Source organism: Rhipicephalus microplus, unplaced genomic scaffold (assembly GCF_043290135.1).
Source record: "Rhipicephalus microplus isolate Deutch F79 unplaced genomic scaffold, USDA_Rmic scaffold_12, whole genome shotgun sequence".
Classification (NCBI taxonomy): domain Eukaryota; kingdom Metazoa; phylum Arthropoda; class Arachnida; order Ixodida; family Ixodidae; genus Rhipicephalus; species Rhipicephalus microplus.
In genome coordinates this window covers 46694623-46718439 of record NW_027464585.1, presented here as the reverse complement: position 1 = coordinate 46718439, position 23817 = coordinate 46694623, and the positions used below count along the sequence as shown (strand labels likewise).

The 23817-nt window shown below is 40.0% G+C and overlaps 1 protein-coding gene and 2 long non-coding RNA genes across 8 annotated transcripts in view; 1 reads left to right on the top strand and 2 right to left on the bottom strand.

The window, feature by feature from the left end:
* The window catches only part of LOC119166787 (chymotrypsinogen B), a 1014345-nt gene that overhangs the window by 230026 nt on the left and 760502 nt on the right, over positions 1-23817 (top strand). The gene's annotated exons all lie outside the window — the stretch shown is intronic.
* LOC142783846 (uncharacterized) overlaps positions 1-23817 on the bottom strand; it is a 577947-nt gene that overhangs the window by 364742 nt on the left and 189388 nt on the right. The window lies entirely within an intron of this gene.
* Positions 1-23817, bottom strand: part of LOC142783848 (uncharacterized) — a 156416-nt gene that overhangs the window by 88460 nt on the left and 44139 nt on the right. Inside the window, exon 3 of one of the 2 annotated variants that reach the window (XR_012888518.1) lies at positions 22497-23091. The exons of the other annotated variant lie outside the window; for it this stretch is intronic. This is a non-coding gene — a long non-coding RNA (uncharacterized LOC142783848). Of the gene's footprint in view, positions 1-22496; positions 23092-23817 lie in introns of those variants that run through there. 2 annotated transcript variants of the gene reach the window in all.

The window sequence follows — 23817 nt, the reverse complement described above, 5'->3', positions numbered from 1 at the left end:
AAGTCAAAAAACTGCTGTCGTCAAAGCCTATTCTGATTCACTATGATCCCAGTTTGCCATTGCAGTTGTCATGCGATGCTTCTTCCTACGGAATAGGCGCAGTTTTGTCACACGTTTTTCAAGGCCAAGTTCATCCAATAGCCTATGCTTCAAGAACGTTAACAAAAGCAGAACAAGGTTACAGTCAAATGAAGAAAGAAGCGTTAGCGCTTGTTTTTGGAGTGAAGAAGTTTCATTACTACGTTTACGCACGGAAGTTTGTGTTGCTCACAGATCACAAGCCACTTGAGACGATCTTTGGCCCGAAAACAGGCATTCCTGCTATCGCAGCTGCCAGACTGCAACGCTAGGCAGTCACGCTTTGTGCATATTCTTTTTCGATGCAGTATCGCCCTTCAGCGCAGAACATGGACGCTGATTGCTTATCGCGCCTTCCAATCCAGCAACCAGGAACAGACGGGGCAAAAGAAAATTTTCTGGTTTTGCGTTTGAACAGCATGCCCGTCTGCAGTAAACAGATCGCAGAGGAAACTGCACGGGATCCAGTGTTTCGTCAAGCAGTGCAGTACATCTTGTCAGGCTGGCCTGCTAACGTATCTGCGAACCTGAAACCTTTTTTTCTGCAGGAAACTAGAGCTTTCTTTATATCAATGTTGTGTCATGCTGGGAATGCGTGTGGTGGTGCCAGAAAACTTCCATAAATTTGTCCTAGATGAATTACATGAGGGGCATCCGGGAGTGGTGCGCACAAAAGAGCTTGCAAGAAGCTATGTGTGGTGGCCAAATATCGATCATGACATAGATATATGTGTCGGCTCTTGTCACGCGTGCGCAGAGACGCGCAGTTTGCCAGTGAAAGCGCCGCTCCATCCATGGTCCTGGCCGACGCGTCCTTGGCAACACCTACACATGGACTTTGCAGGTCCAATAAAAGGTTTATCATACTTAGTAGTAGTTGACGCCCATTCCAAGTGGCCAGAAGTATGTTCCCCGACCACCACTACTTCAGAGGCAACCATTGCTTGCATTCATGAACTTTTCTGCAGATTTGAATTTCCAGAAACACTCGTGTCTGACAACGGAAGCCAGTTCATTTCGGCAGAGTTCCAAGCCTACCTCAACCACAGGGGCATCCGGCACGTAAGAACCGCACCGTATCACCCAAGTAGCAACGGACTGGCTGAAAGTTTTGTTCACACTTTGAAGTCAGCACTCCGCAAGACCAGTCCGAGGAGCACCAGTAAGGAGTTAGCCGACTTCCTTCTGGCGTATCGTGATACGCCTCATGCTACGACAGGGGAGGCCCCTTCCACTTTGCTCCTGGGGAGACGCCTGCGGACCAGACTAGGCCTGTTACGACCAGCGGTTGAGAACAGAGTGTGCCAGCGCCAGTTCGACCAGACAAGGCGTCACCCATGTCGCAACAACGTCATCGCTGTTGGTGATGCCGTTCGTATGCGCAATGTCCGATTGGGACCAAAGTGGCTGTGTGCAACAGTTCTTGCCCGTACGGGACCAGTGTCATATCGGTTAGGTGTAGTGATTCCTCGTGGTGTGTTCCAGTGGGTGCGTCACCAAAATCACATCCGCAATGATAACACCGGCATCGCCACGGAGTTCAAACTACCCTTCAGTGAAAGGCAGCAAGAAGTTGCCACACAGGTCCCGACCTGCGACTCATCACATGACGTCGACAGCTCGCTCACCGCACAAAGTGAACCGGCGAACACTGCAAACGCACCTAGCGAACGTCGCTACCCGCAGAGACAGCGTCACCCACCTGATCGCTTTGTGCCGTAAGCTTCTTGGACAATGCTTGGGGATCCAAATAAGTGTGGGGCGATGTCGCGTATCTGTACACGCGCGCTTGTGCGATACACCGTCACGTGGCCCATATCGCAACACCCTCGCCCACGATGTGAATAAAAGCGCTTGGCGCGCGGTGGGCCGGGGACACTTTCCTTCGGCACTCTTGGTTATCGCTATGTTGCTGGCATGCGAATAAAGCGTGTTTGAGCACTGGCGGCGTCTTCATACCCGGAATCCCTGGAACACGACAGTAAGCAATAGTCCCTAACAGCGAAATTGACTTTTTCCGCAACTCATCAGTGCAATGCCAGTACTTAGTGAGCCAGCAACAGAGGTTCGTGGCTACATTTTGGGCCTTTGTTGAGTACGTAGCGTACAATTTCTGCAATGTGAACATTTCTCAGCCCAGTGAGGCCTTCCCAGTTCGTGCGAGCAGGCTTCTTTGGTATGAAACAGCGCGCGTGCCTCATCTTTAGATTCCAGTTTGCCTCAGTGATGTGGGCTGCTGAACGCTTGACATCGCAAAATTTCTTCAGTGCCAGCCACTCTAGGTCCAAACTGAAGCAAAATGCACGAAGAAGGTAAAGAAAGCACACCTGCTGCCACAAATAATGATTTCACATACTTTCGTAACATGACCAAATGAATGTGTGACTTCTCCAAAAAAGCACTCACTTCTTGTAGAACATGGCCTTTCGGGGAAGTCATGCTTTCATTTGGTTGGGTTAGCAAGTATGTAAAGTTTTAAAATCCGAATAGTGGTGGCAGGCGTGCTTATTGTTACCTCCTTCATGCAATGTGCTTTAGTTTGGAACTGAATTGGTTGGTGCTAAAGAAGTTTTGCAGTGCTAACCGTATCGTATTTGACCAGGCACAATAACAAGTGCCTAGTCAGGCATGTGTTATCAGTCGAAACACGTCATCTTTAAGAATTGACGTGCTGAAAGCGCCGTGAGGAACCATGCATCTACGCTTAAACAGGCACACCTTTCAACATGGTCTCTCTTGTGCAAAGCAGCTCATCATGTCAATTAGGTGACGCGTGCTCCTGGGCACACCACGTCGGAGCCGACAACTTCCGCAAGGCACCATGTATTAAGCCTGGCTGCAGATGCACTATACAGAGTTGGGGACATCGCTCTACATGGTTCTGCTAAATGTTCCAGATATGTTTCAACGTTGCTAGAAACCTGTCGAAAAGCAGTAGGTAGTACAACTACAACACTTACTCGGCAGCAGTGGCGACGTGCTGTTATGGCCCGGTGCTGAATGATTTCTTCGTGTTTACAGGATTACCTGCATCACTACTGACGCGCAACGCAACATATCAAGAGACCGGAACCACACTTCTGGAAACTACCGAGAAGATTACACCAATCAACGTGACCCTTACGTCACCACGAAACGCCTACAAAAGGAGCCTGACATCGATGGAACAGACCACACTTACTCGGCAGCAGTGGCGACGTGCTGTTATGGCCCGGTGCTGAATGATTTCTTCGTGTTTACAGGATTACCTGCATCACTACTGACGCGCAACGCAACATATCAAGAGACCGGAACCACACTTCTGGAAATTAGCGAGAAGATTACACCAATCAACGTGACCCTTACGTCACCACGAAACGCCTACAAAAGGAGCCTGACATCGATGGAACAGACCACACTTACTCGGCAGCAGTGGCGACGTGCTGTTATGGCCCGGTGCTGAATGATTTCTTCGTGTTTACAGGTTAGTTTATTCTTTGTATACCTAGTGCTCATTAAGCCCGTGGTTGCCGCTGCTGCTGAGTAACTCGCCTCTTGAGTGTCTCTTGTGTCGTGAGCTTGTGTTAGCACGCACAATGCCAGAAACTTGTCTTGCCTGCCATAAATCATTTCATGGCGAAGAGCAGTACTTATTATGCTGCGAATGCAACTTTCATTACCATGTTGGAAATTGTTCCGGGGTATCACTATCCGCGTATCGAAAAAAGACAGACGCCACAATAAAAACCTGGAAATGCGCTACGTGCAAAACCACAAAGCCTCGAGGAAGTCATAACACAACAAATTTCAACGACGAAACTGAAGTGGACCTTTCTCGTGAAATCAACGAAATACACCGCAAACTTGCTGTGCTTATTGAAATGAAAGTGAAAGTAGATGCACTAGATGAAATTAAGGCAACTGTTGACAGCGTCGAACAAGCAGTGCAGGAGATGGCTAAGAAATACGATGAGGTCATTTCGCAGATGAAACAGCAGAATGCCGATATTACAGGACTAAAAAAACGCGTGGATAAACTTGAGGTCAAAGTGAACGATTTCGAAATCGGAAAGCTGAAACAAGAGCTTAATGACTTGGATCAGTACAGCCGACGACTAAATTTAGAAATACACGGTGTGCCCTATCATACAGGAGAGAATTTGCTTGACAAACTTAATAGGCTAGCAGATGACCTTGACGTCCCACATCTTTCTGACCAGGATGTGGAAGCCGTTCATCGACTGCCACCCAAGAGAAAAACTGATAATGCAAGCAAAACAGAGACGGTTCCGCCCATTTTGGTTCGGTTTTTTTCGCGAAAGATTAGGGACAGCTGGCTAACGAAGAAAAGTGAACTGAGGAAAACTAAATCAAAAATATTTTTGAATGAAAACCTAACAGCGCAAAACAAACAGCTTTTCTGGAAGATGAAAACAAGAGCAGTTGAACGAGAATATCAGTTTGTGTGGCATAAGAGTGGTAAATTGTTTGTTCGCCATAGCCCACGCGATCGTGTAATTCGGATTATCACGATGGATGACCTCGAAAAGATAAAATAGGGCTCTCATGCATGCTGCTTGTCATTGCACGTGACGTATAAAAATGGCAAGGTATATTATGATAAGGACGCTTTTAAGGCTTCCGCCGCATCATGCTCTAGAAACGATTTGTCTATTCTGCATTTATATGCGCAAAGCTTGAAAAGTAAGGAAGAACGCGTTTGCATGCTTCTTGATGATTTTAAATACAACTTTGACATTTTAGCCTTTTCTGAAACATAGTTCACCGATGAATATGAGGTACAATTCCCAGGTTACAGATGTACAACCGTATCCAGAAAAGAAAAGCGAGGAGGCGGGGTAGCATTTTATATCAAAAACGATTTGCATTTCGAAACTGTGACAGAGTTTTCAGTCGTAAACCCACACTACGAATCCCTCATGATGAAGTGCTACCATACTGCAATTGTGGTAATTTATAGGCCGCCCTCTGGTGCCATAGATGCCTTTTTTAACTTTTTAGAACGTATGTTGAATTTTTGTTCCGAACTCGGTCTGACTATTGTTACGACGGGTGACTTCAACATCAATATGCTGTCTCTAGAACGCAACAAACAAGTTCTTCTTGATCTATTTCTCTCTTACGGCCTAGAAAATGTAATTGATGTACCGACAAGAGTAACAGATGTCTCCGAAACTCTAATTGATCTATGCTTTATCCCACAAACGAATGTCATAGAAGCAGGTGTCTTGATATCTGATGTCAGTGATCACATGCCAATTTTTGTTTTCTTCAACCCTCATTCAAAAACACATAGAATGCGTGCCAATAAAGCTTTTAAACTTAGAAAGATTAACAAAAGCAATGTTGCTGCTTTTCAAACGGCTGTTAGTGAAACCTCATGGTCTTATCTGTATCAGTTAACGGATCCTGTCATTGCTTATAATTATTTTATCAATCACCTTAAAAAACTTTATGATGAAGCATTTCCTTTAACTACTATCAAACAAAACAAGAAATGTAGGAAACCTTGGATTACCACGGTGCTTCTAAGGAGAATGAAGGAACGAGACAGACTTTTTAGTCAATTCATTAAAACTAGACAACCTAATCTCCTAACTGTTTATAAGAAAATTAGAAACAAACTAGGGCATGATATCAAAGAAGCAAGAAATTGTTATTACGAACGAAAGTTCGAAACCATTCTAAATGACCCCAAACGTGTGTGGCAAACATTAAAAGGCCTACTGCCGCAAAAAGAGCCACTCAGCGTCTCTGAAATTGTAGACAGTGATATAACTTATACCGGTATATCTTTGGCTAATAAGTTTAATGAACACTTTTTAAAATGTGGAGCATCGGTAAGTGATAACTGTGACAGGCATAATTACAGGTCATACATTATGCATAACTCCTTGAAGTCTCTTTTCATGGAACCAACAACAGAACATGAAATTAAATCCCAAATACTAAAGTTAAAGAATGCATCCGCATGTGGCCAGGACGAGATAAAAGCCGAGCCGATAAAAGCAGTTGTCAACAGTATCAGCAATCCTTTATCGCACATATGCAACCTCATTTTGGCTACAGGCGTGTTCCCTGATAAACTAAAAATCGCTAGAGTAACAGTTATATTTAAGGGAGGCGATAGAAATGACATGAACAACTACAGACCAATCTCGGTACTACCACTGTTTTCAAAAGTTTTCGAACAAATGATTAATGTAAGAATTATGAATTTCTGCACTAAAAATGATGTACTTACAGGCAATCAATACGGCTTTCAGAAAAAGAAGTCAAGTGAAATGGCTCTTTTAAGTATCAAAGAAAAAATAATTCAGAATTTTGAAGACAAAAAGTATACTCTAGGGATATTTCTTGATTTTAAAAAGGCATTTGACTCTATTAAGCATGATATCTTATTAAAAAGGTTAAGCGAATATGGCGTTAGGGGACTTGCTCTTGACCTTATACGCAGTTATTTGACAAACCGCTACCAATACACAGACACCAATCATTCAAAATCAGTTTTAGGTGAAATTAAATACGGTGTTCCTCAGGGTTCCATCCTTGGACCACTTCTTTTTTTATTATATATAAATGATATAGGTAATATTCCGTTCACGCCAGATATAATTCTTTACGCCGATGACACGAATGTATTTTTTTCAGGAGAGAACCTGCATATTCTTCAGTTGCAAGCTAGCAAATGGCTCAATAGTTTATCTGAGTGGCTTATTGTAAATAAACTAGAACTAAATACCAAAAAAACTAAATATATAATTTTTCGCTGCCGAAATAAGTCAATCAGGAATGACGTACAGTTGAAATTCCGTGGCGAGATCATCGAGCGTGTAAGAATACATAAATTTCTCGGTGTTCTTTTCGAAGAAAATCTCAGCTGGTCTCCTCATGTCGATAACCTCACAAGACGCATCTCACGTTCAATAGGTATTATCAGCAGAGCAAAGCAACTTTTGCCACGTTGGTTAAAACTCCAGCTATATTACGCACTAATTCATTCCCATTTACAATACTGCCTCCTTGTGTGGGGAACAACAACAAAAACAAATCTTAAAAAGCTGTATATCCTACAAAAACGTATTGTGCGAGTTATTGAAAATGCGCCATATATAACTCACTCCGCTCCACTTTTTAAAGCGAACACTATATTAACAATGCAACACATACTGAAAAAGAAGCTAGGCATTACAATATTTCAGAAAATAAAGTTATGCCACGATAGTTTTTTTCGACAATTTCTGGGAAAAGGACACGCTTACGAAACCAGAAAAACTAGGTATGTTAAAGGTTTTACACGAACTAACTATGGTATGCAAAAACAATCTTACGTTATAGCAGACTTTTTAAATCATCATCCTACCGTGATAAACTTGGTACAAGAAACGATGCACATGAATTGCTTCAAAAGAAAGTTAACTGCATATCTCCTATCAATACAAGAATAATTCTGTTTTCTTTTTTCTATTTTTTTTCTTTTTTTTCTCTTTTTTTTACCTTGCTGCAGTTTATACTGTATATGTATATAGCAAATCTTTCTGTTTCATATGTATATAGAACAATGTATATATGTAGAAAATCCTGTATATGTTTGGCCAAAATATGTATACAATATGTAACCTTGTGTATTTTGCTTAGATAAATGCCACTGATAATTGAGTTGTGTGTGTCTAAAAAGGGGTGTGACACCCAGTCAGGCATTCGTGCCTTTTTGTCACTCCTCCTAGACAGGGCAAATGTACATATTACTTGTCTTTGTCTGAAATAAATACGAATACCTACCTACCAATACGTAAGCGGTAGCACTGAAATGTGAGTTGAATAACCTGTTGGTATTTAAACCAACCTACGATGTGCCTAGGTTGGTTAAACCAACCTCGATAACATATGCTGTTCTTGTATATCAGCCTTTTGTATGTCCAATGCTATACAAAGGCTTCCCCCAGTTACCTACAATTTTCCTAACCCTGTGCAAGCTTATTTGATCCTATGCGTGCAAATCCCATCTAGCCTTCTGCCTTTCTCAGCTATTTTTCTCATCTTTTCGTAGCCACGCAGTCTCTCTAACTGGTCACTTGTCTCTCCCTCACATTGCTTGACCTGCCCAGGTCCATCTTTTTTTTAATAATGTCAGCTAGACTGTCATCTAGCCCTTTTGTTCTCTATTGAGCTCTGCTTTTCAATATCTCTATGTTATGCTAACCATTTTCTGGTTCTACTTTGAGTAGTTGATCTGTACTAGACTTTTTCCCCTTCTTTTTTACTGTCATTCAAGGTTCGGCACCATATGTTAGTACTCGCAGCATACAATAGTTGACCACTTTTTGCTTTAGGGACAGCTGTGAATTGCCTTTTATGATTTGGGAGTGTCTGCCATTAAAGCTTTTGCCCATCCATATTGTTTGGTGAATTTCATTTTCACGATTAGTGTGTCCTGTGAATATCTCACCCAAATACATATATATTGTAAGAATTCTAGTGTGCCGTTGCGAACTCTCGCTCTGTTGTTTGGCTTCCTAAGATTAGATTTTTGTCTTTCACTTATTTATCTGTAACTCTACTTGAACACTTTGTTGGTTTAGACCCCCAGTTCATTGTAGTTCAATGGCACCACTGCTGAAAAGCAAAATGTCATTTGCAAAGCGTATGTACCGAGATATTCTTTGCAAATGTTTATTCGTGTTTCTTATCAACATGGTGGCTCAAATACTTCTGCTAAGCAGGCTGTAAATATTGCTCTGGTTTTCTCTTCTTGCCAGATCCACTTCACGAATAAAATTTTTCTGCTCTGCGACAACTCTTCCCCCATAAAGGGACTTTTCTTGTGGCCCCTCGAGACCTTGATAAAGTTCATTGTTTGTCTGCCTGCCGTGGACTCTCTGTTGATACGGCTAGGGTATTCATGCATGCAATATGCACTTGCTACTCTAAGGCTGCTAGTATCTCTACCAATTTGAATGCCTTTTATTAGTCTCTGTAAGCTAAGTAAATGGATCTGTACCATTTCGCAGATTTTTCAGTTTGGCAGCGCATGACTATGATCCACAGTGGGACATCTGTTGATCTATGTATAATTCTTCAAATCTTTCATCTCTTTTTTTCTGTTTGGTATTCGACAGCTCGGTTGTACATTTGATTTGCCAGTACGTGAAACATTGTGCAGAAAGTGTCACAAGCTTGTTGAACACGAGATCTCCATCTTTGATCGGGTCAACAATTTCGCTGCATGATTTTTTGTTGGTCATGTTTTGTAGGGCTGTATTACATTCTCTCAGGGTAGGGTATCCAAGGAAATTCGTTCCTGGTTAGGCTTCTGATTTTATGTTTCTTTCTAACTTTGTTTATACTTACTCATGGAGTTGAAGTGTTTTGTTGAACTTTGGCTTCTTTTTCTGTTAGGTGGTTTATTTGTGAGTTGTAATAAAAGTCTTCTGCCACCTTACTATAGATGTTGAGACTGCTGATTATGTTACTCTATCTGTTGAAGTAGGCATTCGTAATTAGTTTCCTGTTGTCATGTTCTGTCCTTTCTTTGAATTATTCATCTAATTCTTTGGTGCAATAAATCCCCATGTCGGCAATTTTTTTTGTTATTCAGCCCTTTTAGCTCAGTTAGTTGAGCTTTAGATCTTGAGTGAGTAGCTTTTGTAGATTGCTGTTTCTTTTTTACGTTTTCTTTAGATTTGAGAGAGTTTGCTTACTTCTTGCTCTTGTGCTTTAACCTAAATGCAGTTGCGTTTCATAAATCAATGTAGTTATGGTTTTGTTCATCTCCTCTATGTCATATTTTTTGTTCTAAGGCCTCACATACGAGTGTTCTAAGGCAGTGCTGAGATGCGCGTGACTGTGGCTTTGCTTCATTTTCAGAGGAGCCTTGCAATTTCTCTGCAAGTAATAATAATAATAATAATAATAATAATAATAATAATAATAATAATAATAATAATAATAATAATAATAATAATAATAATAATAATAATAATAATAATAATAATAATAATGATGATGATAATATAAATAATATAAATAATATAAATAATAATAATAATAATAGTAATAATGGCATTTTTGGGTTCTTTGAAGTCCCGCATTCAATGTTGGCGGGCTCATTGATGATGATGACTATGAAATTCAATCATGTGAAGAGATCGTTTTGCTCAAACATTTAAGATGAAAGATTGAAGACAAGAACGTATTAAGCACGAATCGCCGGTCATCGCTACTGTGTTTGAGGAGGTAGCTGCGTTGAATTTTGCTGCATCGTGCATCGTGCAAAGCTGCATCGTGCAAGATAATGATGAATTGTCTTTCAGCCTGAAGTTTGGAACTTATATATATCCAGTTTTCTAGAGTTACTGAGCTTCTACCTGAAGTCAACTTTTGTGGCTTGGAGTGGCAATCTTTTTGTCCAGAGATCAGGGATATGCATAGGCTCTTCAGTTGCTCCGATTTTAAGCGAAATTTTCTCAGAAAAATTGATGTAGCACTTCAAAATCATTTTTCAGGACTTCCGCTTCGCGTATTCAGATACGTCGACGATTTTCTTGTGTTCACTACGTCCTCAGATTTTATGCGAGATGTTGTGAATATTTTCAAGATTGTTAAAGAAACAGGCAAGAAACTAAACTTTTCTTTTGAATTGCCACGTCTAAATCAACTGCAACTTCTACATCATAACTTGATCTTCGAACCCCAGCATGTTTGCTGGTATTATTGTCTCAGATCCGTAAAGCCTATACTCAGTTACAGGTTGACCCACTATAAGCTGGTGAAGAGAGGTATCGTTACTACGAGTTTGGGTTTTGCTCTAAAAAAGTCCTGTCAACACAGAAGGAAAATAAGCTTTCATAGTCAAGTAAAGAAACTAGTACAAGCAGGGTATCCTAATGATGTCATCACGTCCGTTTGTAACAACATGATTAAGAAACTTAAACTTGAAGGGAACCACTCGGGGCGTCGTGAAGAGAGTAGAAAAGGTAGGAGGATATCAGTGATTCCTTACCTTTATAAGACTTCACGTGAACTTAAGCAACTAGCTAATAGATATAAAGTCGATGTGCTTTTCTCAGCCAAAGGCAAACTGCAGTCTATTTGTTCACGCATGCGCAGAGAGTTTGCGCAATGTCGCATGAAACACAGCAAAAAGTTCGGGGACTGCGCAACGGGCTCCTTTTACACGACTTTGTTTACACGACTCCTTTTAGCTGTGGTAAAGTGTATATCGGTCGGTCGGGAAGATGCGTCAATGTTCGTCTCAGAGAGCACGATTCTTTTTTGAAATCTTTGGGTGCATCGCATCTCGTGGCTCATTGCAGAGAGTGCGGTTGTTATCCTCTTTTTCAGGATACTGAAGTGATTTTTCGGTCTAAAAATAAATTAACTCGTGAGTTGACAGAAGCTTTTCACATAAGAAAAAGAGGGGAACAATGCGTCAGCGAGCCTTCGGTTTTGCTGCACAATAAAGAGCTTGTTTTTCTAGATTATGTTCTGAGATAATCTGTCTTCTTTTACAATGTGTTATCGATGTGCCATGGATGTACTTTTTTGCCTGCACACGCATGCGCCGTGTTTTTCATTTGCCTGCATATATATTCTGCCCTTTCTAATAAACAGTTTAGTTGCAAGAAAGCGCTTGTACTCTCTTCCTGTCTTTTCCGATGGAGGCGGAAATGTTGTAGGACCGTGTGCTAAGATTTGGGTGCACGTTAAAGAACCCCAGGTGGTCTAAATTTCCGGAGCCCTCCACTACGGCGTCTCTCATAATCATATAGTGGTTTTGGGACGTTAAACTCCACATATCAATCAATCAATCAATCTCTTCCTGTCTGTTTTTCGGGCGCTTTAAGTGATAGTTCCACCATAATTTAAACCCATTGCTGGTTTTAGGATCACGCATCGCTCTTCTGCTGTGCCCGATCTGCAGCGGGAGCGTTTCAACCAGGTAAAATCGGCTGCGCTGACCCTGAGTGACGGACGAGTCAGCTGCTCAGTGCTGCATAACAAATTAGGGTGATGCGTCACATTTGGCCCACTTTTCAAATTGTTTTGCTATTTGAATAAATGAACCACCGAAAAAAATTCCCGATGAGCGTCGGCGGGGGAGGGGTAGAACGTTTTTCAATTTCGCCCAGGAATGAACTCTTGATTGGTTAGCCAGCAGTCATGCCTCCGGCACTTCACATGCAAATAATAAAATAAAAAGACCCAATTACTAAATATCTTAATATCGTTGATACAGTGTAAAAACATAATACTTTTTGTTTCTTTCATAAAAAAGGCAAAGGCCCGGGAATCGCACTATGATTTTGTGTGGCAGAAGAATGGAAAATTTTTTTTACGTAAAGCTTCTGGCCAGCGTGCATTGCGCATCGAATGCGAAGTAGATCTTGATAAAATTGCTTGAGCGCAGATAACTTCGCTGCGTTCTTGCTTTCCTTTTTTGCATTTCTGTTTCGATGACTGACCACAATAAGATTCTGTATCACGATGTTTCTTCGTTCAATTTTTTAGTAGATAACATGAGCAGTAGAGATGATATCTTGTCTCTTTTCCATGTAATTATTAGAAGCTTGAAGAACAAACAACTAGAAAGTGATTCATTTTTCGAGTCGCTTGACTACAATTTTAACTTCATGTCATTTCCGGAAACTTGGCTTCAGAATAATCAGGATGTTGTACACTTCTCTGGTTATAGATCAGAAGGTGTTTATAGATCCGATGGTAGAGGTGGAGGAACCTCTTCGTATATTAAGGATGGTATTACTTATGATGTGTTGGGTGAATTTTCGGGTGTTGCGGCAAATTATGAATCCGTTGTTGTTAAGAGCGTGAGAACAGTTATTGCTTCGGTTTACCGCCCCCTTCATATGATACTAAACCTTTTTTTAATATATTACTTCCCTGTTTGAATATGTGTCTACAGAATGTTGCCTATTGTTCTTGTTGGTGATTTTAGCATTGATATATTGAGAAACACTCCACAATCAGATCAATTATTAAACTTGATCGAATCATACTCCTGTGGAAATGTAATATATTCGCCAACTAGAATTACAGGACTAAGTGAAACCCTGCTTGATTAGTGTGTTACTAACTGATAAAAATGATGTTATTTCTGGAGTTTTCGCGAGCGATTTGAGTGACCACCTACCCATTTTCTGCATCTTTCCTGCTAAAAAAAAACAGAATATGCCGAACTCGTACTGCTCCTGTTTCTTATCGTAGGTTTGATGAAACAGCTCTCTCTGCCTTTTGCTCAATGATCGAGCTTGTAAACTTTTCAAATGTTCTCGAGGAAGAAAACCCAAGCATCCCAAACGATAGATTTCTGAAAGAGGTCAAGCGTTGCTACGAAGAAGCTTTCCCTAAACGTTATGCGAAAATACACAAAAAAGTAGAAAACCATAGGTAACAAAAGAGTTGCATCAGAGAATAGAACACGAGATATCATGTACCATCAATTTAATAATCTATAAGATTTAGCGCTTCTTAACGAGTATAAGAAAGTGAGAAACAAGTTAAAGTCTCATCTCAAGAAAGCTAGGGCTAAATGTTATAAAAACAGATTCCTTGCTGTTTGTGATGTCCCTAAAAAGTTTGGAACACATTACGTTCTCTAATTGGTCAAGAACAAAATACCATTCCTAGCACGTTGGTGACTTATGGTGTCTGATACAGTAAAGAGGCTTTGTCAAATAAATTCGATTCATACTTCTTAACCTCTGGTACATATTCGTCTTCCACGAAACAATTAAACGTTGAAAAATACATAGCTTTCTCTTGTATGAATTCTTGTATGAACCTCTGGTACATATTTGTCTTCCGCCAAGCAATTAAACGTTGAAAAATACATAGCTTCCTCTTGTATGAATTCTCTATTTCTATCGCCTTGTAGTGAATTGGAGATCTATTCTTTTATTAAGGGGCTACAAAATACTGTGGCCGGTAACGATGAAAGCAAAGCCATTCCAATAACTTTTGTTGCAAATTTACTTGCGGCACCTTTACAACATCTCTGCAACAGAGCACAAGTTACAGGCATTTTCCCAGCTGCTATGAAAACTGTGAGGGTAACAATCTTACATAAAGGAGGCCCTATCAATGATTTCAATAATTACCGGCCAATATCGGTGCTACCCTTATTCTCGAAAGTGCTAGAAAACGTAATAAAAATAAGGATCACCAAGTTTCTCGATGATCATGAACTACTTGTCTGTGAGCAATTTGACTTTCAAGCAGAGAATTTTAGAGAAATGGCATTACTTGGCATTAAAGAACAAATCGCTCAAAATATAGACAGCAAGCAGTTCACCCTGGGAATATTTTGAGACTTTTGAAAGGCATTCAATTCGGTTAAGCATGATATTCTGAACAAAAAATTTCCGTATTATGGCATTCGAGGTATTGCATGCTCTAGAGTTAGTGCGTAGCTATTCGACATACAGGTTACAATATACATGTGTTCACGGGTACAATTCCTAGTTAAAACCAGTAACACTAGGTGTGCCTCAGGGTTCTATAGTTGGACATCTATTCTATATTATTTATATAAATGATATCGTTCATGTGCCAGTGGCTTCTTCTATTGTTCTGTGTGCAGATGATAGAAGTTTCTTCTTCTCTGGCAGCTGTCTAAAAATCTTGAGAAGAAAGCGAATGAATGCCTGGTCTCACTCTCTTACTGGCTAGATTCAAACCAACTACAGTTGAATGTTAGTGAAACTAAATTTATTTTATTTAAGAGCAAAAACAAGTGTGAAGATTACAGGATTTCTCTCTGGTGTAAAATTAATGAAATCCAACGAGTCTCTTTGTTTAAACTTTTAGGTGTACTTTTTAATGAGCACCTGAGTTGGACACCTCAACTAAATAAAGTACACGCGAATATGTCTCGATCGATTTCGGTTTTAAATAAACTTAGGTCCCTAGTTCCAATTTGGTTAAAGCTCCAGCTATATAATTCTTCGGTTCATTCCCATCTACATTACTGCTTTTAATTTGGGGCACAACTTCAAAAAAAAATCTTGACAGGCTGTTAGTTTTAAAAAAAAAGGTCTGTACACTACATAGAAAATCTTCAACCTAGAGAACATACTCCTCAATTTTTTGGCAAGCTTCAGAAACTTACTGTGTACAAATTATACAATCTAAAACACAGCTTATTTGTCAATAAAGAAATAGGAAACACCGTTGGCGCTTATATGAAGCATTGCTACCCAAGCGATACTCCCTATGAAATATGATTTGATCGTTGTCGATTGCCTTTTTTCAGAACAACATATGGTAAGCGAACTTTATCATATCAAATACCTTATCTACTCCACGAAAATAGCTATGTCCGTGAACTTTTGAAAGAACATAACACTAAAAACAGTTTGAAGAAAGAAGTTAAGATGTACTTCCTTCCTTGTAAGGCGCCTAACTGTATTATTTATTATAAATATTTCTTTTTTGTCGTTCGTGCTTGTGCATATTAGATGAAAATTGCTCTATTGCTTTCTTTTCAAATGTATTTCTCTATGGTACTTAGTAATTTTGTCAGAAATTTCTCCTTGTTGCATTTATATATATATATATATATATATATATATATATATATATATATATATATATATATATATATATATATATATATATATATATTGGTACTGCAAAGTGGTGATGACTGTAATGTGTTATTTTAAAACCTATGTGTCGACATTTGTTATACATGTTGAAATTGAATTTTGTGTCCCTTCAATCAAAAGCAGAATGAAATTTGTATCCTTTGTGCCACTTCACCTGAGCGAATGTATGGTTGGGGGGACCTTAGTCAGACAGAGGTAATCTGCCTTTAGTCCCTTCAACCTAGGCAATCATTGTTTTTGTCTGAATAAACAGTGAATGAATGAATATTTTCAGTCTTAGTATAGTACGTACTAGTCTGTACACACAAGATGGCAGGAAATAAACAATGAAGAGTAATTGTTGGTTCAATAACTCAGTCAATTAATTGCTTAAAAGAAACCAAGACAATGGGTGCATTAAAAATCTACAAAAATACAGACAAAAATAGGCTATTATTAACGCGATATATACAAAACTGTGCCAATTTTAATATTTTTTAAAATCAGAAGTGTCATGTTATGAAACCAAAAAACACAGAAGTTGAGAGGAAGACAAGCTTAAAGAGATGAAACATTTGGGAACACGGGTTGTTGCTAGTGCCGTCGTCTCAACATGCAGACTTCTCCAAAACTGCAACTGCCGACCTATCTGAATTGTGTAGGGCAGATTTATCAAGATGAAGGAAACCCACATACACTGGTGCTAACAATGGGCAAATGACCACAACACAATTCACATATGTTGTACCAACCAGGCCAGAAGTCATCTCTTGCCTACCTTAGTGCATTTTTTTATATTCTTTATACCCTCTCCTCAAACCTAAACAAAGCAAAGAAGGCCACATGCGAAAACGGGGAGATGAAAACGAGGAGTCGGCATGCTGAATTGGGTGAGTTAAACGCCAAACCCCGTGATGGGTTGCGCCAGAATAAAAGGAACAATCAATAAATCATTATTTTCGGTATTTGCCGCTTGTATTCGTGAAAAAAAAATTATTGCCGCTGTTCGAACCGTGTTTGGAGTGCTTATACTTCGCTATGTACAAGTTTGTAGATGAGTGCTTGGCCCCGGTGGGGTCATTTTAATGACAACAAAAGAGAAACACCGCAGCATATCCACGGCGTGAATGATAATTGGTGGGGCGAAGCGTTCATCAGTCCATCCATGCGTCCGTCTGTTCTTCCGTCTGTCTGTTCGTTCGTTTGCCTGTCTGTCCATCCATCTGTCTGTTCGTGCGGCCGTCCCTCTGTCTGTTCGTTTGTCTATCCGTTCGTCCACCGCTCTGTCTGTCTGTCTGTCTGTCTGTCTGTCTGTCTGTCTGTCTGTCTCTCTGTCTGTCTGTCTGTCTGTCTGTCTGTTTGTCTGTATGTCTGTCCGTGCGATCATGAGTCCGTCCGTCCATCTGTATGTCCCTCCCTCCGCCCGTCCATCTGAGTGAACACTCCAAGTACAGCCATCTCACACTTTTTTCATCATGTATTTTTCATAAACATGTGCCGCCATCCAGCGGACATTCTAAGGACTGCTCTTTCGGGTATGTGCCACTGGTGGTTACGCATTACGAGAGACGCGCAAGTCACGCCATAAGGAGCTGCGCTTCTAAAAGCAGAAACATGTTAAAGAGTATTTTATGTTCGTCAACAAAGCTCATGATTGGATTTCATGACTGGGCCAGGTCATGTAATGGGAAAGACAGATTATGGTAATTAGAGTGCCGGAATGCATACCAATATATGGAAAACCTGGCCGAGGGGAGTGATGAATAAAAGCAGGTACATTCTCAATAAATTAAGGGACCCTCACAAGCAGAGTGAATTAGAGATAATTAGGATTCTAATTATGTTTTATGTGCACTGCAGGACCAGAACCTCTTAAGAGGTTTTCGTCCTGCAGTGCACATAAGACGTAAAGTCATGATCCTGAAGTGGAAAACGGAAGTCATAATTTACATTCATATTATGTGTTATCTTTTTATTCCAAGAGAACTACGTGTATTCGATGAACACGTGTTTCAAGCGAACATGCTTTAGCAACAATATAGCGTCGTCTTTGGCATGAAAACAGTGGTATGACCTTTGATGCTTTCATAAAACACTTAATTCCACATGAACCTAAATAAATGCAAGTTCAGTTTTAAATGGTTATTTCTGGTTCCAAGAACGGAAGAATATCATCTGTTGGTCACCGTTGTTCGCACCGGGCTGAGCAGACGACTGCGAGTGCCTCAGTGATTAAGTAGTCAAATGCCATCTGCTTTTAGTAGCCAAAGCCGTCATACAATTTGGTACCTGTAAATGCAATCAATACACACTGTTTTTTTTATTATGAAGATATAGCACAAAAAAGTTAGGCGTAAATGGCGCTGCGCACTCTATTAAGCGCTAGCATGTATACGCGAGAGAAAAGTTTTTCCCGGGACTCCATGTTAACATTATTGTGTAATTTCTACTATGTAAAGTGGCAAACTATGTGTTTCTGGTGCATGGTATGAACTGTCTGGCACCTGAATTAGAGTCATTGGCAATTGGAATAAACACGCTGGCACTTGGAATAAACTCACTGGCACGCGGCCTCATTGAGTTGGCGCTTGAATGAATGGCTTGGCCCATGAATTGAATAGCTCGGCGCTATGATTATTTCAATGGCATGCAGATTATTTAAGCAGGCACTTGGAATAAAGTGGGCAGGAAATAGCGTAGATTTTTTACTATGCATAAATCACTTCTAGTGCTTTTAATTCTAACATGATATTGAAGGTGTTTGCAGGGCTTAAACTTTGAATGACAACTAGGTATTATCTGTACAAAAAAATGCGGGTTTACTTTTGCATGCACTAGCATGTCGGGGAACGTTATCCGAAGCGGCTCGTTGCTAGGTAATGTTAGGTAATACTTGCGAAAGATATTTAAGTTTAGAAGTGCGTTTAGGTATTTGTTTGTGAAGGCTAGTGGCTGGTTAGGCTGTGCTATGGCATATGTGTAGCTAGTGATGATTTCCTCATTTTCAAGCTTCATTTTGGATTTTGTTCAGAGTGTTGTGCGGGTCAATTCGCCAAATGTCTCCTTTGGCTTGTTTAATTGGTGAGCATAGTGATCGTCGTCGCTAAAAACGCTTCTTAAACGCTTTGCCTGTGTGAGGAATATTTCTTCTTTGCCATGTCATAGATGATGGCTTATGTAGTCAATGTAACATAGTTGGCTATTCGTTGGCATTATGTAGAGCGTAACCTTTGATTTCTCTGTAAAAAAAAGAACTCCAAGACAGCCCCATAAAGATGCGCATCACGAAAATTCAACACTGAAGATTAAATTTGACCAAACATGTCAGTAGCAAGGACACCAGTGTAAACCAAAGCAACATCTTTTTTATTTCTTTTTGTGCTGTTCAACTAGGGGTAGAGTCCGCTTCTCCTTCACATCCTTCCTCTTCAAATTTCACTCGGCTCTGCCCTGTTCATTTTTTTTTCTAATTGGTATTGCCTGCTATATGTTTATGATGTGGGCAGAGGATTTGTCTTTTTTTTCGTACCTAACATTAAAGAATATTTCAATAGATACCACCATATCTAGGAAGTTGATTTAGCTGAAAGGGTGGTGCATGGTGAGTTTACTACTAGGGTGAAACTTCTTACAATTGCCAATTAATTCAATTGTCATGAATGCATGTCAGAAAGGAGGCTAGCAGCAGAGCTAATGAATTCATTCTTCGAAATGATTCTATTTTCAATAATATTAGTGTTACCTCAAGACAACTTATCCACTGAAAGATAAAAAAAGAACGTTTAAACCAAGAAAAATGCATTTGTTAGTGTCTGTTTAAGATAGAGTTGTAATGAACAAGTTGAATAAATGTCACGTTTTGCCACTATGTACCCATGTGGTTGAAACTGTGGAATGAAACTCTGGAGGGATTTATAGGCTTCTGCTGCTGTTGCATCGAGCAGTTTGGTTCCCTTCACTGCAGCAAATTGACATGGGTGAAATAACATTGTATAAACTCCGTACTCCCAACATCAGTTTGCTGTGCAGCTTTGCACTTGATTTACTAGCTTCTTTTGTGTATTTTAGAGAAGCTTTACAAGGATACTGAAGAGAAACAGTGATCTTGTTTAGATTGACAAACTGCACTCTGAGAACTCTAATGCCAATACCATATGTTTCACTATCCCAAGTTCATTATTAGCGGAGAAAATTAGGGTTGAAATTTCACTATTTAAAGTTGGGCCGAAATGTCCATGCGTGATGTCAAAAGTTTTTAAATGTATTTTTCATAATTTTGCGAATGGCTCAATGATATTTTCTGAAACTTCGTATGCTAGGTCAATGACACCCACAGATGACAATGTCCTTAATTTTTATTGATTATAAGCTAAGTAGAACCTAGTAAATGCCATCAATATTAATAATGCCATGGAGTTTCGTTAGACATTTTCTTTGCGCAGTTTCGCACTTACCAAGCATCGTGTCGTGGTAAGAGTGGTGCTATGAAATTATAGTTCAATAGTATGCAAAAAATTATTTCGCTTTTTAGTGTCCTTTCAACACCCAAAGAAAAAAAAACTAACAAAATTGATGTAGAGTAGCTGACCAACTCTTTCACCTGGCCCAAAGAGAAATGAAAGTCAGTGTAGTTGTAATATTAGGTGTACCACATCTCAATGCGTATAATCCTAGGAGGATGGAGGATAGAAAGCATGACACAGAGGACAATTTATTGCAACAGACACACATTACATGTAAATTTAAACGAGCCCCTGCACTGCTTTTCTCAAACAAGCAAAAAAATGCAGTCTCACAAGTCTTCAGCACTGTGGTTCCTTGGGAGGCGACGTTCATACGACAGAGCAGAGCACTATGAAAATGTCTTTCAACACTTTAACTGTTGTGCGCTTCATTAAAAAGGTTTGCAGTCAAAATAACTGGGTCATTAGCCACTCATTGCAACAAAAAAAATGACACGTCAAGTTTTTGTGTCATAACTCTCTTACCATTATTTATTAACTGAATTGGAACAACCAAAACAACCGCTAAACAATGCACATCACCTTTTGAATGCATCTAATGGCAAACAAAAGACTGAATTATGGCCGTTAGATAGGCGCTGATAAAAACAGAAGCGAGCATGCTTTCTTAAGCTGTAGGTTGATGGTACTGTAGCCTGTCACAACTGAGCGCAGGCCACGTGCTCCCGTTTTCCATTTCATAAAGGACGACAGTGTATAACCACGCTGACTATCACTGGCAACGTGGTTAGTGTGTCCTCATAAGCTCAAAGGCTACACATGACTGAAGATTGTTCTCATTTACACAACTTTTTTGATGGACATACGAGTTTCAGCATGGTGAACTAAAACTTGAAACAGTGCAAACGTATTTGGTATGCTGTGTTTCATCTCTTTGCGCAAGAGTACAAGTTGTCTAGGTTCTTAGTACTTCAAAGTGAGAGATGCACACTGGCCCAAGCACTACCTCCAACTTCATACTACTGTGAAATCCCGAAAAATCGCCTCTCAACGCTGAAAGATGATCAGAAGGGGGCCCTTGCTTGGTCTCGGACACTAATTCAATATAGTAGTGCCTTTAAAAAAATGCACACCTCAGTTTCTAATGAAATGCTGTATTGAATACGCATGCATTTACTGTTTTACAGACCCGAGGAAAATCATTGTGTGAAATTTAAGGTGTTATGACAAGGCTTTAAAGATGTTCTACAAATTTTCAGACCTTTATTTGGGAGTAGAAACTGAGCCACCTTTATTTGGGAGTGGACATATAGGCTGCTGCTTGAATTTCATAGGAAAAAAAATGTGGAGGTGGAGTAATTCGCCATTCTGAGTGACAACCAAGAATGCAGCCTCGAGGCATTACCCTGTAAAAGTGTTGTTAAAGAACCCCAGGTGGTCGAAATTTCCGGAGCCCTCCACTACGGCGTCTCTCATAATCATATAGTGGTTTTGGGACGTTAAACCCCACTCATCAATCAATCAACTGTAAAAGTGTTAAAAAATCTTGCGCATATATAATGACTCTCAGAACTTTGGTTCCAAAGAACTGCTGCTGCAGGATTCCGTAGTTGAGAACAGGTCGAAAAATAATTGTGGGAGGAGAGGGGGCGCTTGCTCGGTCATTGGCACATATTTTGAGATCGCCTCTAAAGTAAAAAGGGCCGCTTGCTCTGTAATTTACTGTGCCCACTCGCGATTGAAGTTGGAATGGAGGTACAAGCATGTGCTTTTTTCATAGCACTGCCAGGGCTGCACAAGAGGCCCATTGAATGTGACTACCCGTACAACCAAAAAACGCTTGCCACCAATTGAGCTGCTCTATCTGCGAGTGTTCTTTTCACACTATTTTAACTGTGCGATACTTTACAGTAAAAATGCACACCTATTTTCATTATTTTGTGTTTCAACCAATTTTGTTTAAATACCTGCAGTCTAAACAAAGTGAACACTTATTACAATTTCTTAGGAGAGTTTATGCTTTGAATTGCAGCCCGAGTCATGCAGTGAAGTTCATGCATGCACAGCCTACTCACCGCCACCTTTGTTTGGGAGCGGAAATATAGGCTGCCGCTTGACTTGTACAGAAAAATAAAGAAGGAAGTGGGGTAATTTGCCATGTCTGTTACAAGTAGGTGTACTTGCTGGCAAGGACCTCAAAGGAGGATAAGTGACAGTCGTGGAAATGAATCTGCACTCCAGCCAAGTGCACAACGAGCTAAGTCAGGAACAATATTGAAACGAACCAAAAGATAAGCATTTTAAAAACTGCTAATAAAGCATTGTCTTGGCTTCATCATCCAACATGTGGTAGTTTTTTATAATTCATTTATTTTTTCTGCACCGAAAACCTCAAGCTGAGCATTCTGATGTTATTACTAGCCCATAAGTTTGCAGGTGCTTATTTTGCTGCAATCTTGGATAGGATATTTAGTAAAAGTGCTCAGTGACATTAATGTTTATGTGCTCCGTCGTTTGGTTTTAAGAGGCACTTTTTTCTAGATTTGCACTTGTCTCTAATTGCAGAATATTTATATTGATTCTTGAGGCTTGTAGTAATAACAAGCAACGTTTTCGGGCAAGGTTATCCTATCATTTTCGGTGATATGTGGAGATTAGCGTCTCAAAACCACCAAAACATTATGAGAGACGCCTAGCTTTACTTTTTCTTGTCAGGAACTTTTATTAAACATTTATATTTGACCTGAACATTATTTCTTTGTCAGTATAGCTCTAGGACTGCTGCACAATTATATAGAATTAGTTTGCCCTAATGAATATGAAGAAATCTTGTTGATTTGCAAAGGTGTGTGTATGGGCAAACGTGAACACATAACCAGCTGTTTCAAACATCCTCCCATGCAGAAAACGTTCCCTGGTGAACTTGTATTCTCGTTTGAACAAATCTGAAAAAAGAAAAGGTCGTGGCAATATGGAAGGCCTTGAAAAATTCACTGCTAAATAACGCAATAAATTTTGTGAATTACACATTCACATGTAAAAACTGGGAGCAGAATTTGTCAAGCAATGTACCTCTGTGCTGGTTTAGAGAAGAATTAATAAAATTAAGTGCGATGGTTTGATGTCACAAAACTAAAATCTGGTTATGAAATGCACTATTTCAAAAGAAAGCTTAATTAGCCTGACCTCATAATTTCTCTGAGTGCACGAAACTAGGGCACTAGTACATAATACAACCATCATATTGTGGCTCCAGAAGTTCGGTATCAATCCTGTAATCTCGTGCAGAACTGCACGCAGTGGCGGATTCAGAAGGGCCCCCACCCCCAAGCCTGTCAGTACCCCCTCCCCCTCTCTTCTGTGCTTGCCGTCCACCTGTTATTACCAATTGGGACAAGTGAGTGGGATTCCGTTAAGCACACGGGAATTAATTACTTTATTGATTTACGTACCCTAAGGACCCGGGAGGGCATTACTCAGGGGGGGATTAGGAAGATTTTCAACCTGTGTAAGATACATTAAGTATTCAGAAGCATCATTATATAAAGCTTAAATGAAAAAAAAAATGAAAAAAAGAGTACACACAACAGTGGTGATAAGGATAATAAAACAATATATATAAACTCTGCAGAAGAAAAGGTACGGTAATAAAAATACAATTGGCTCCAGGT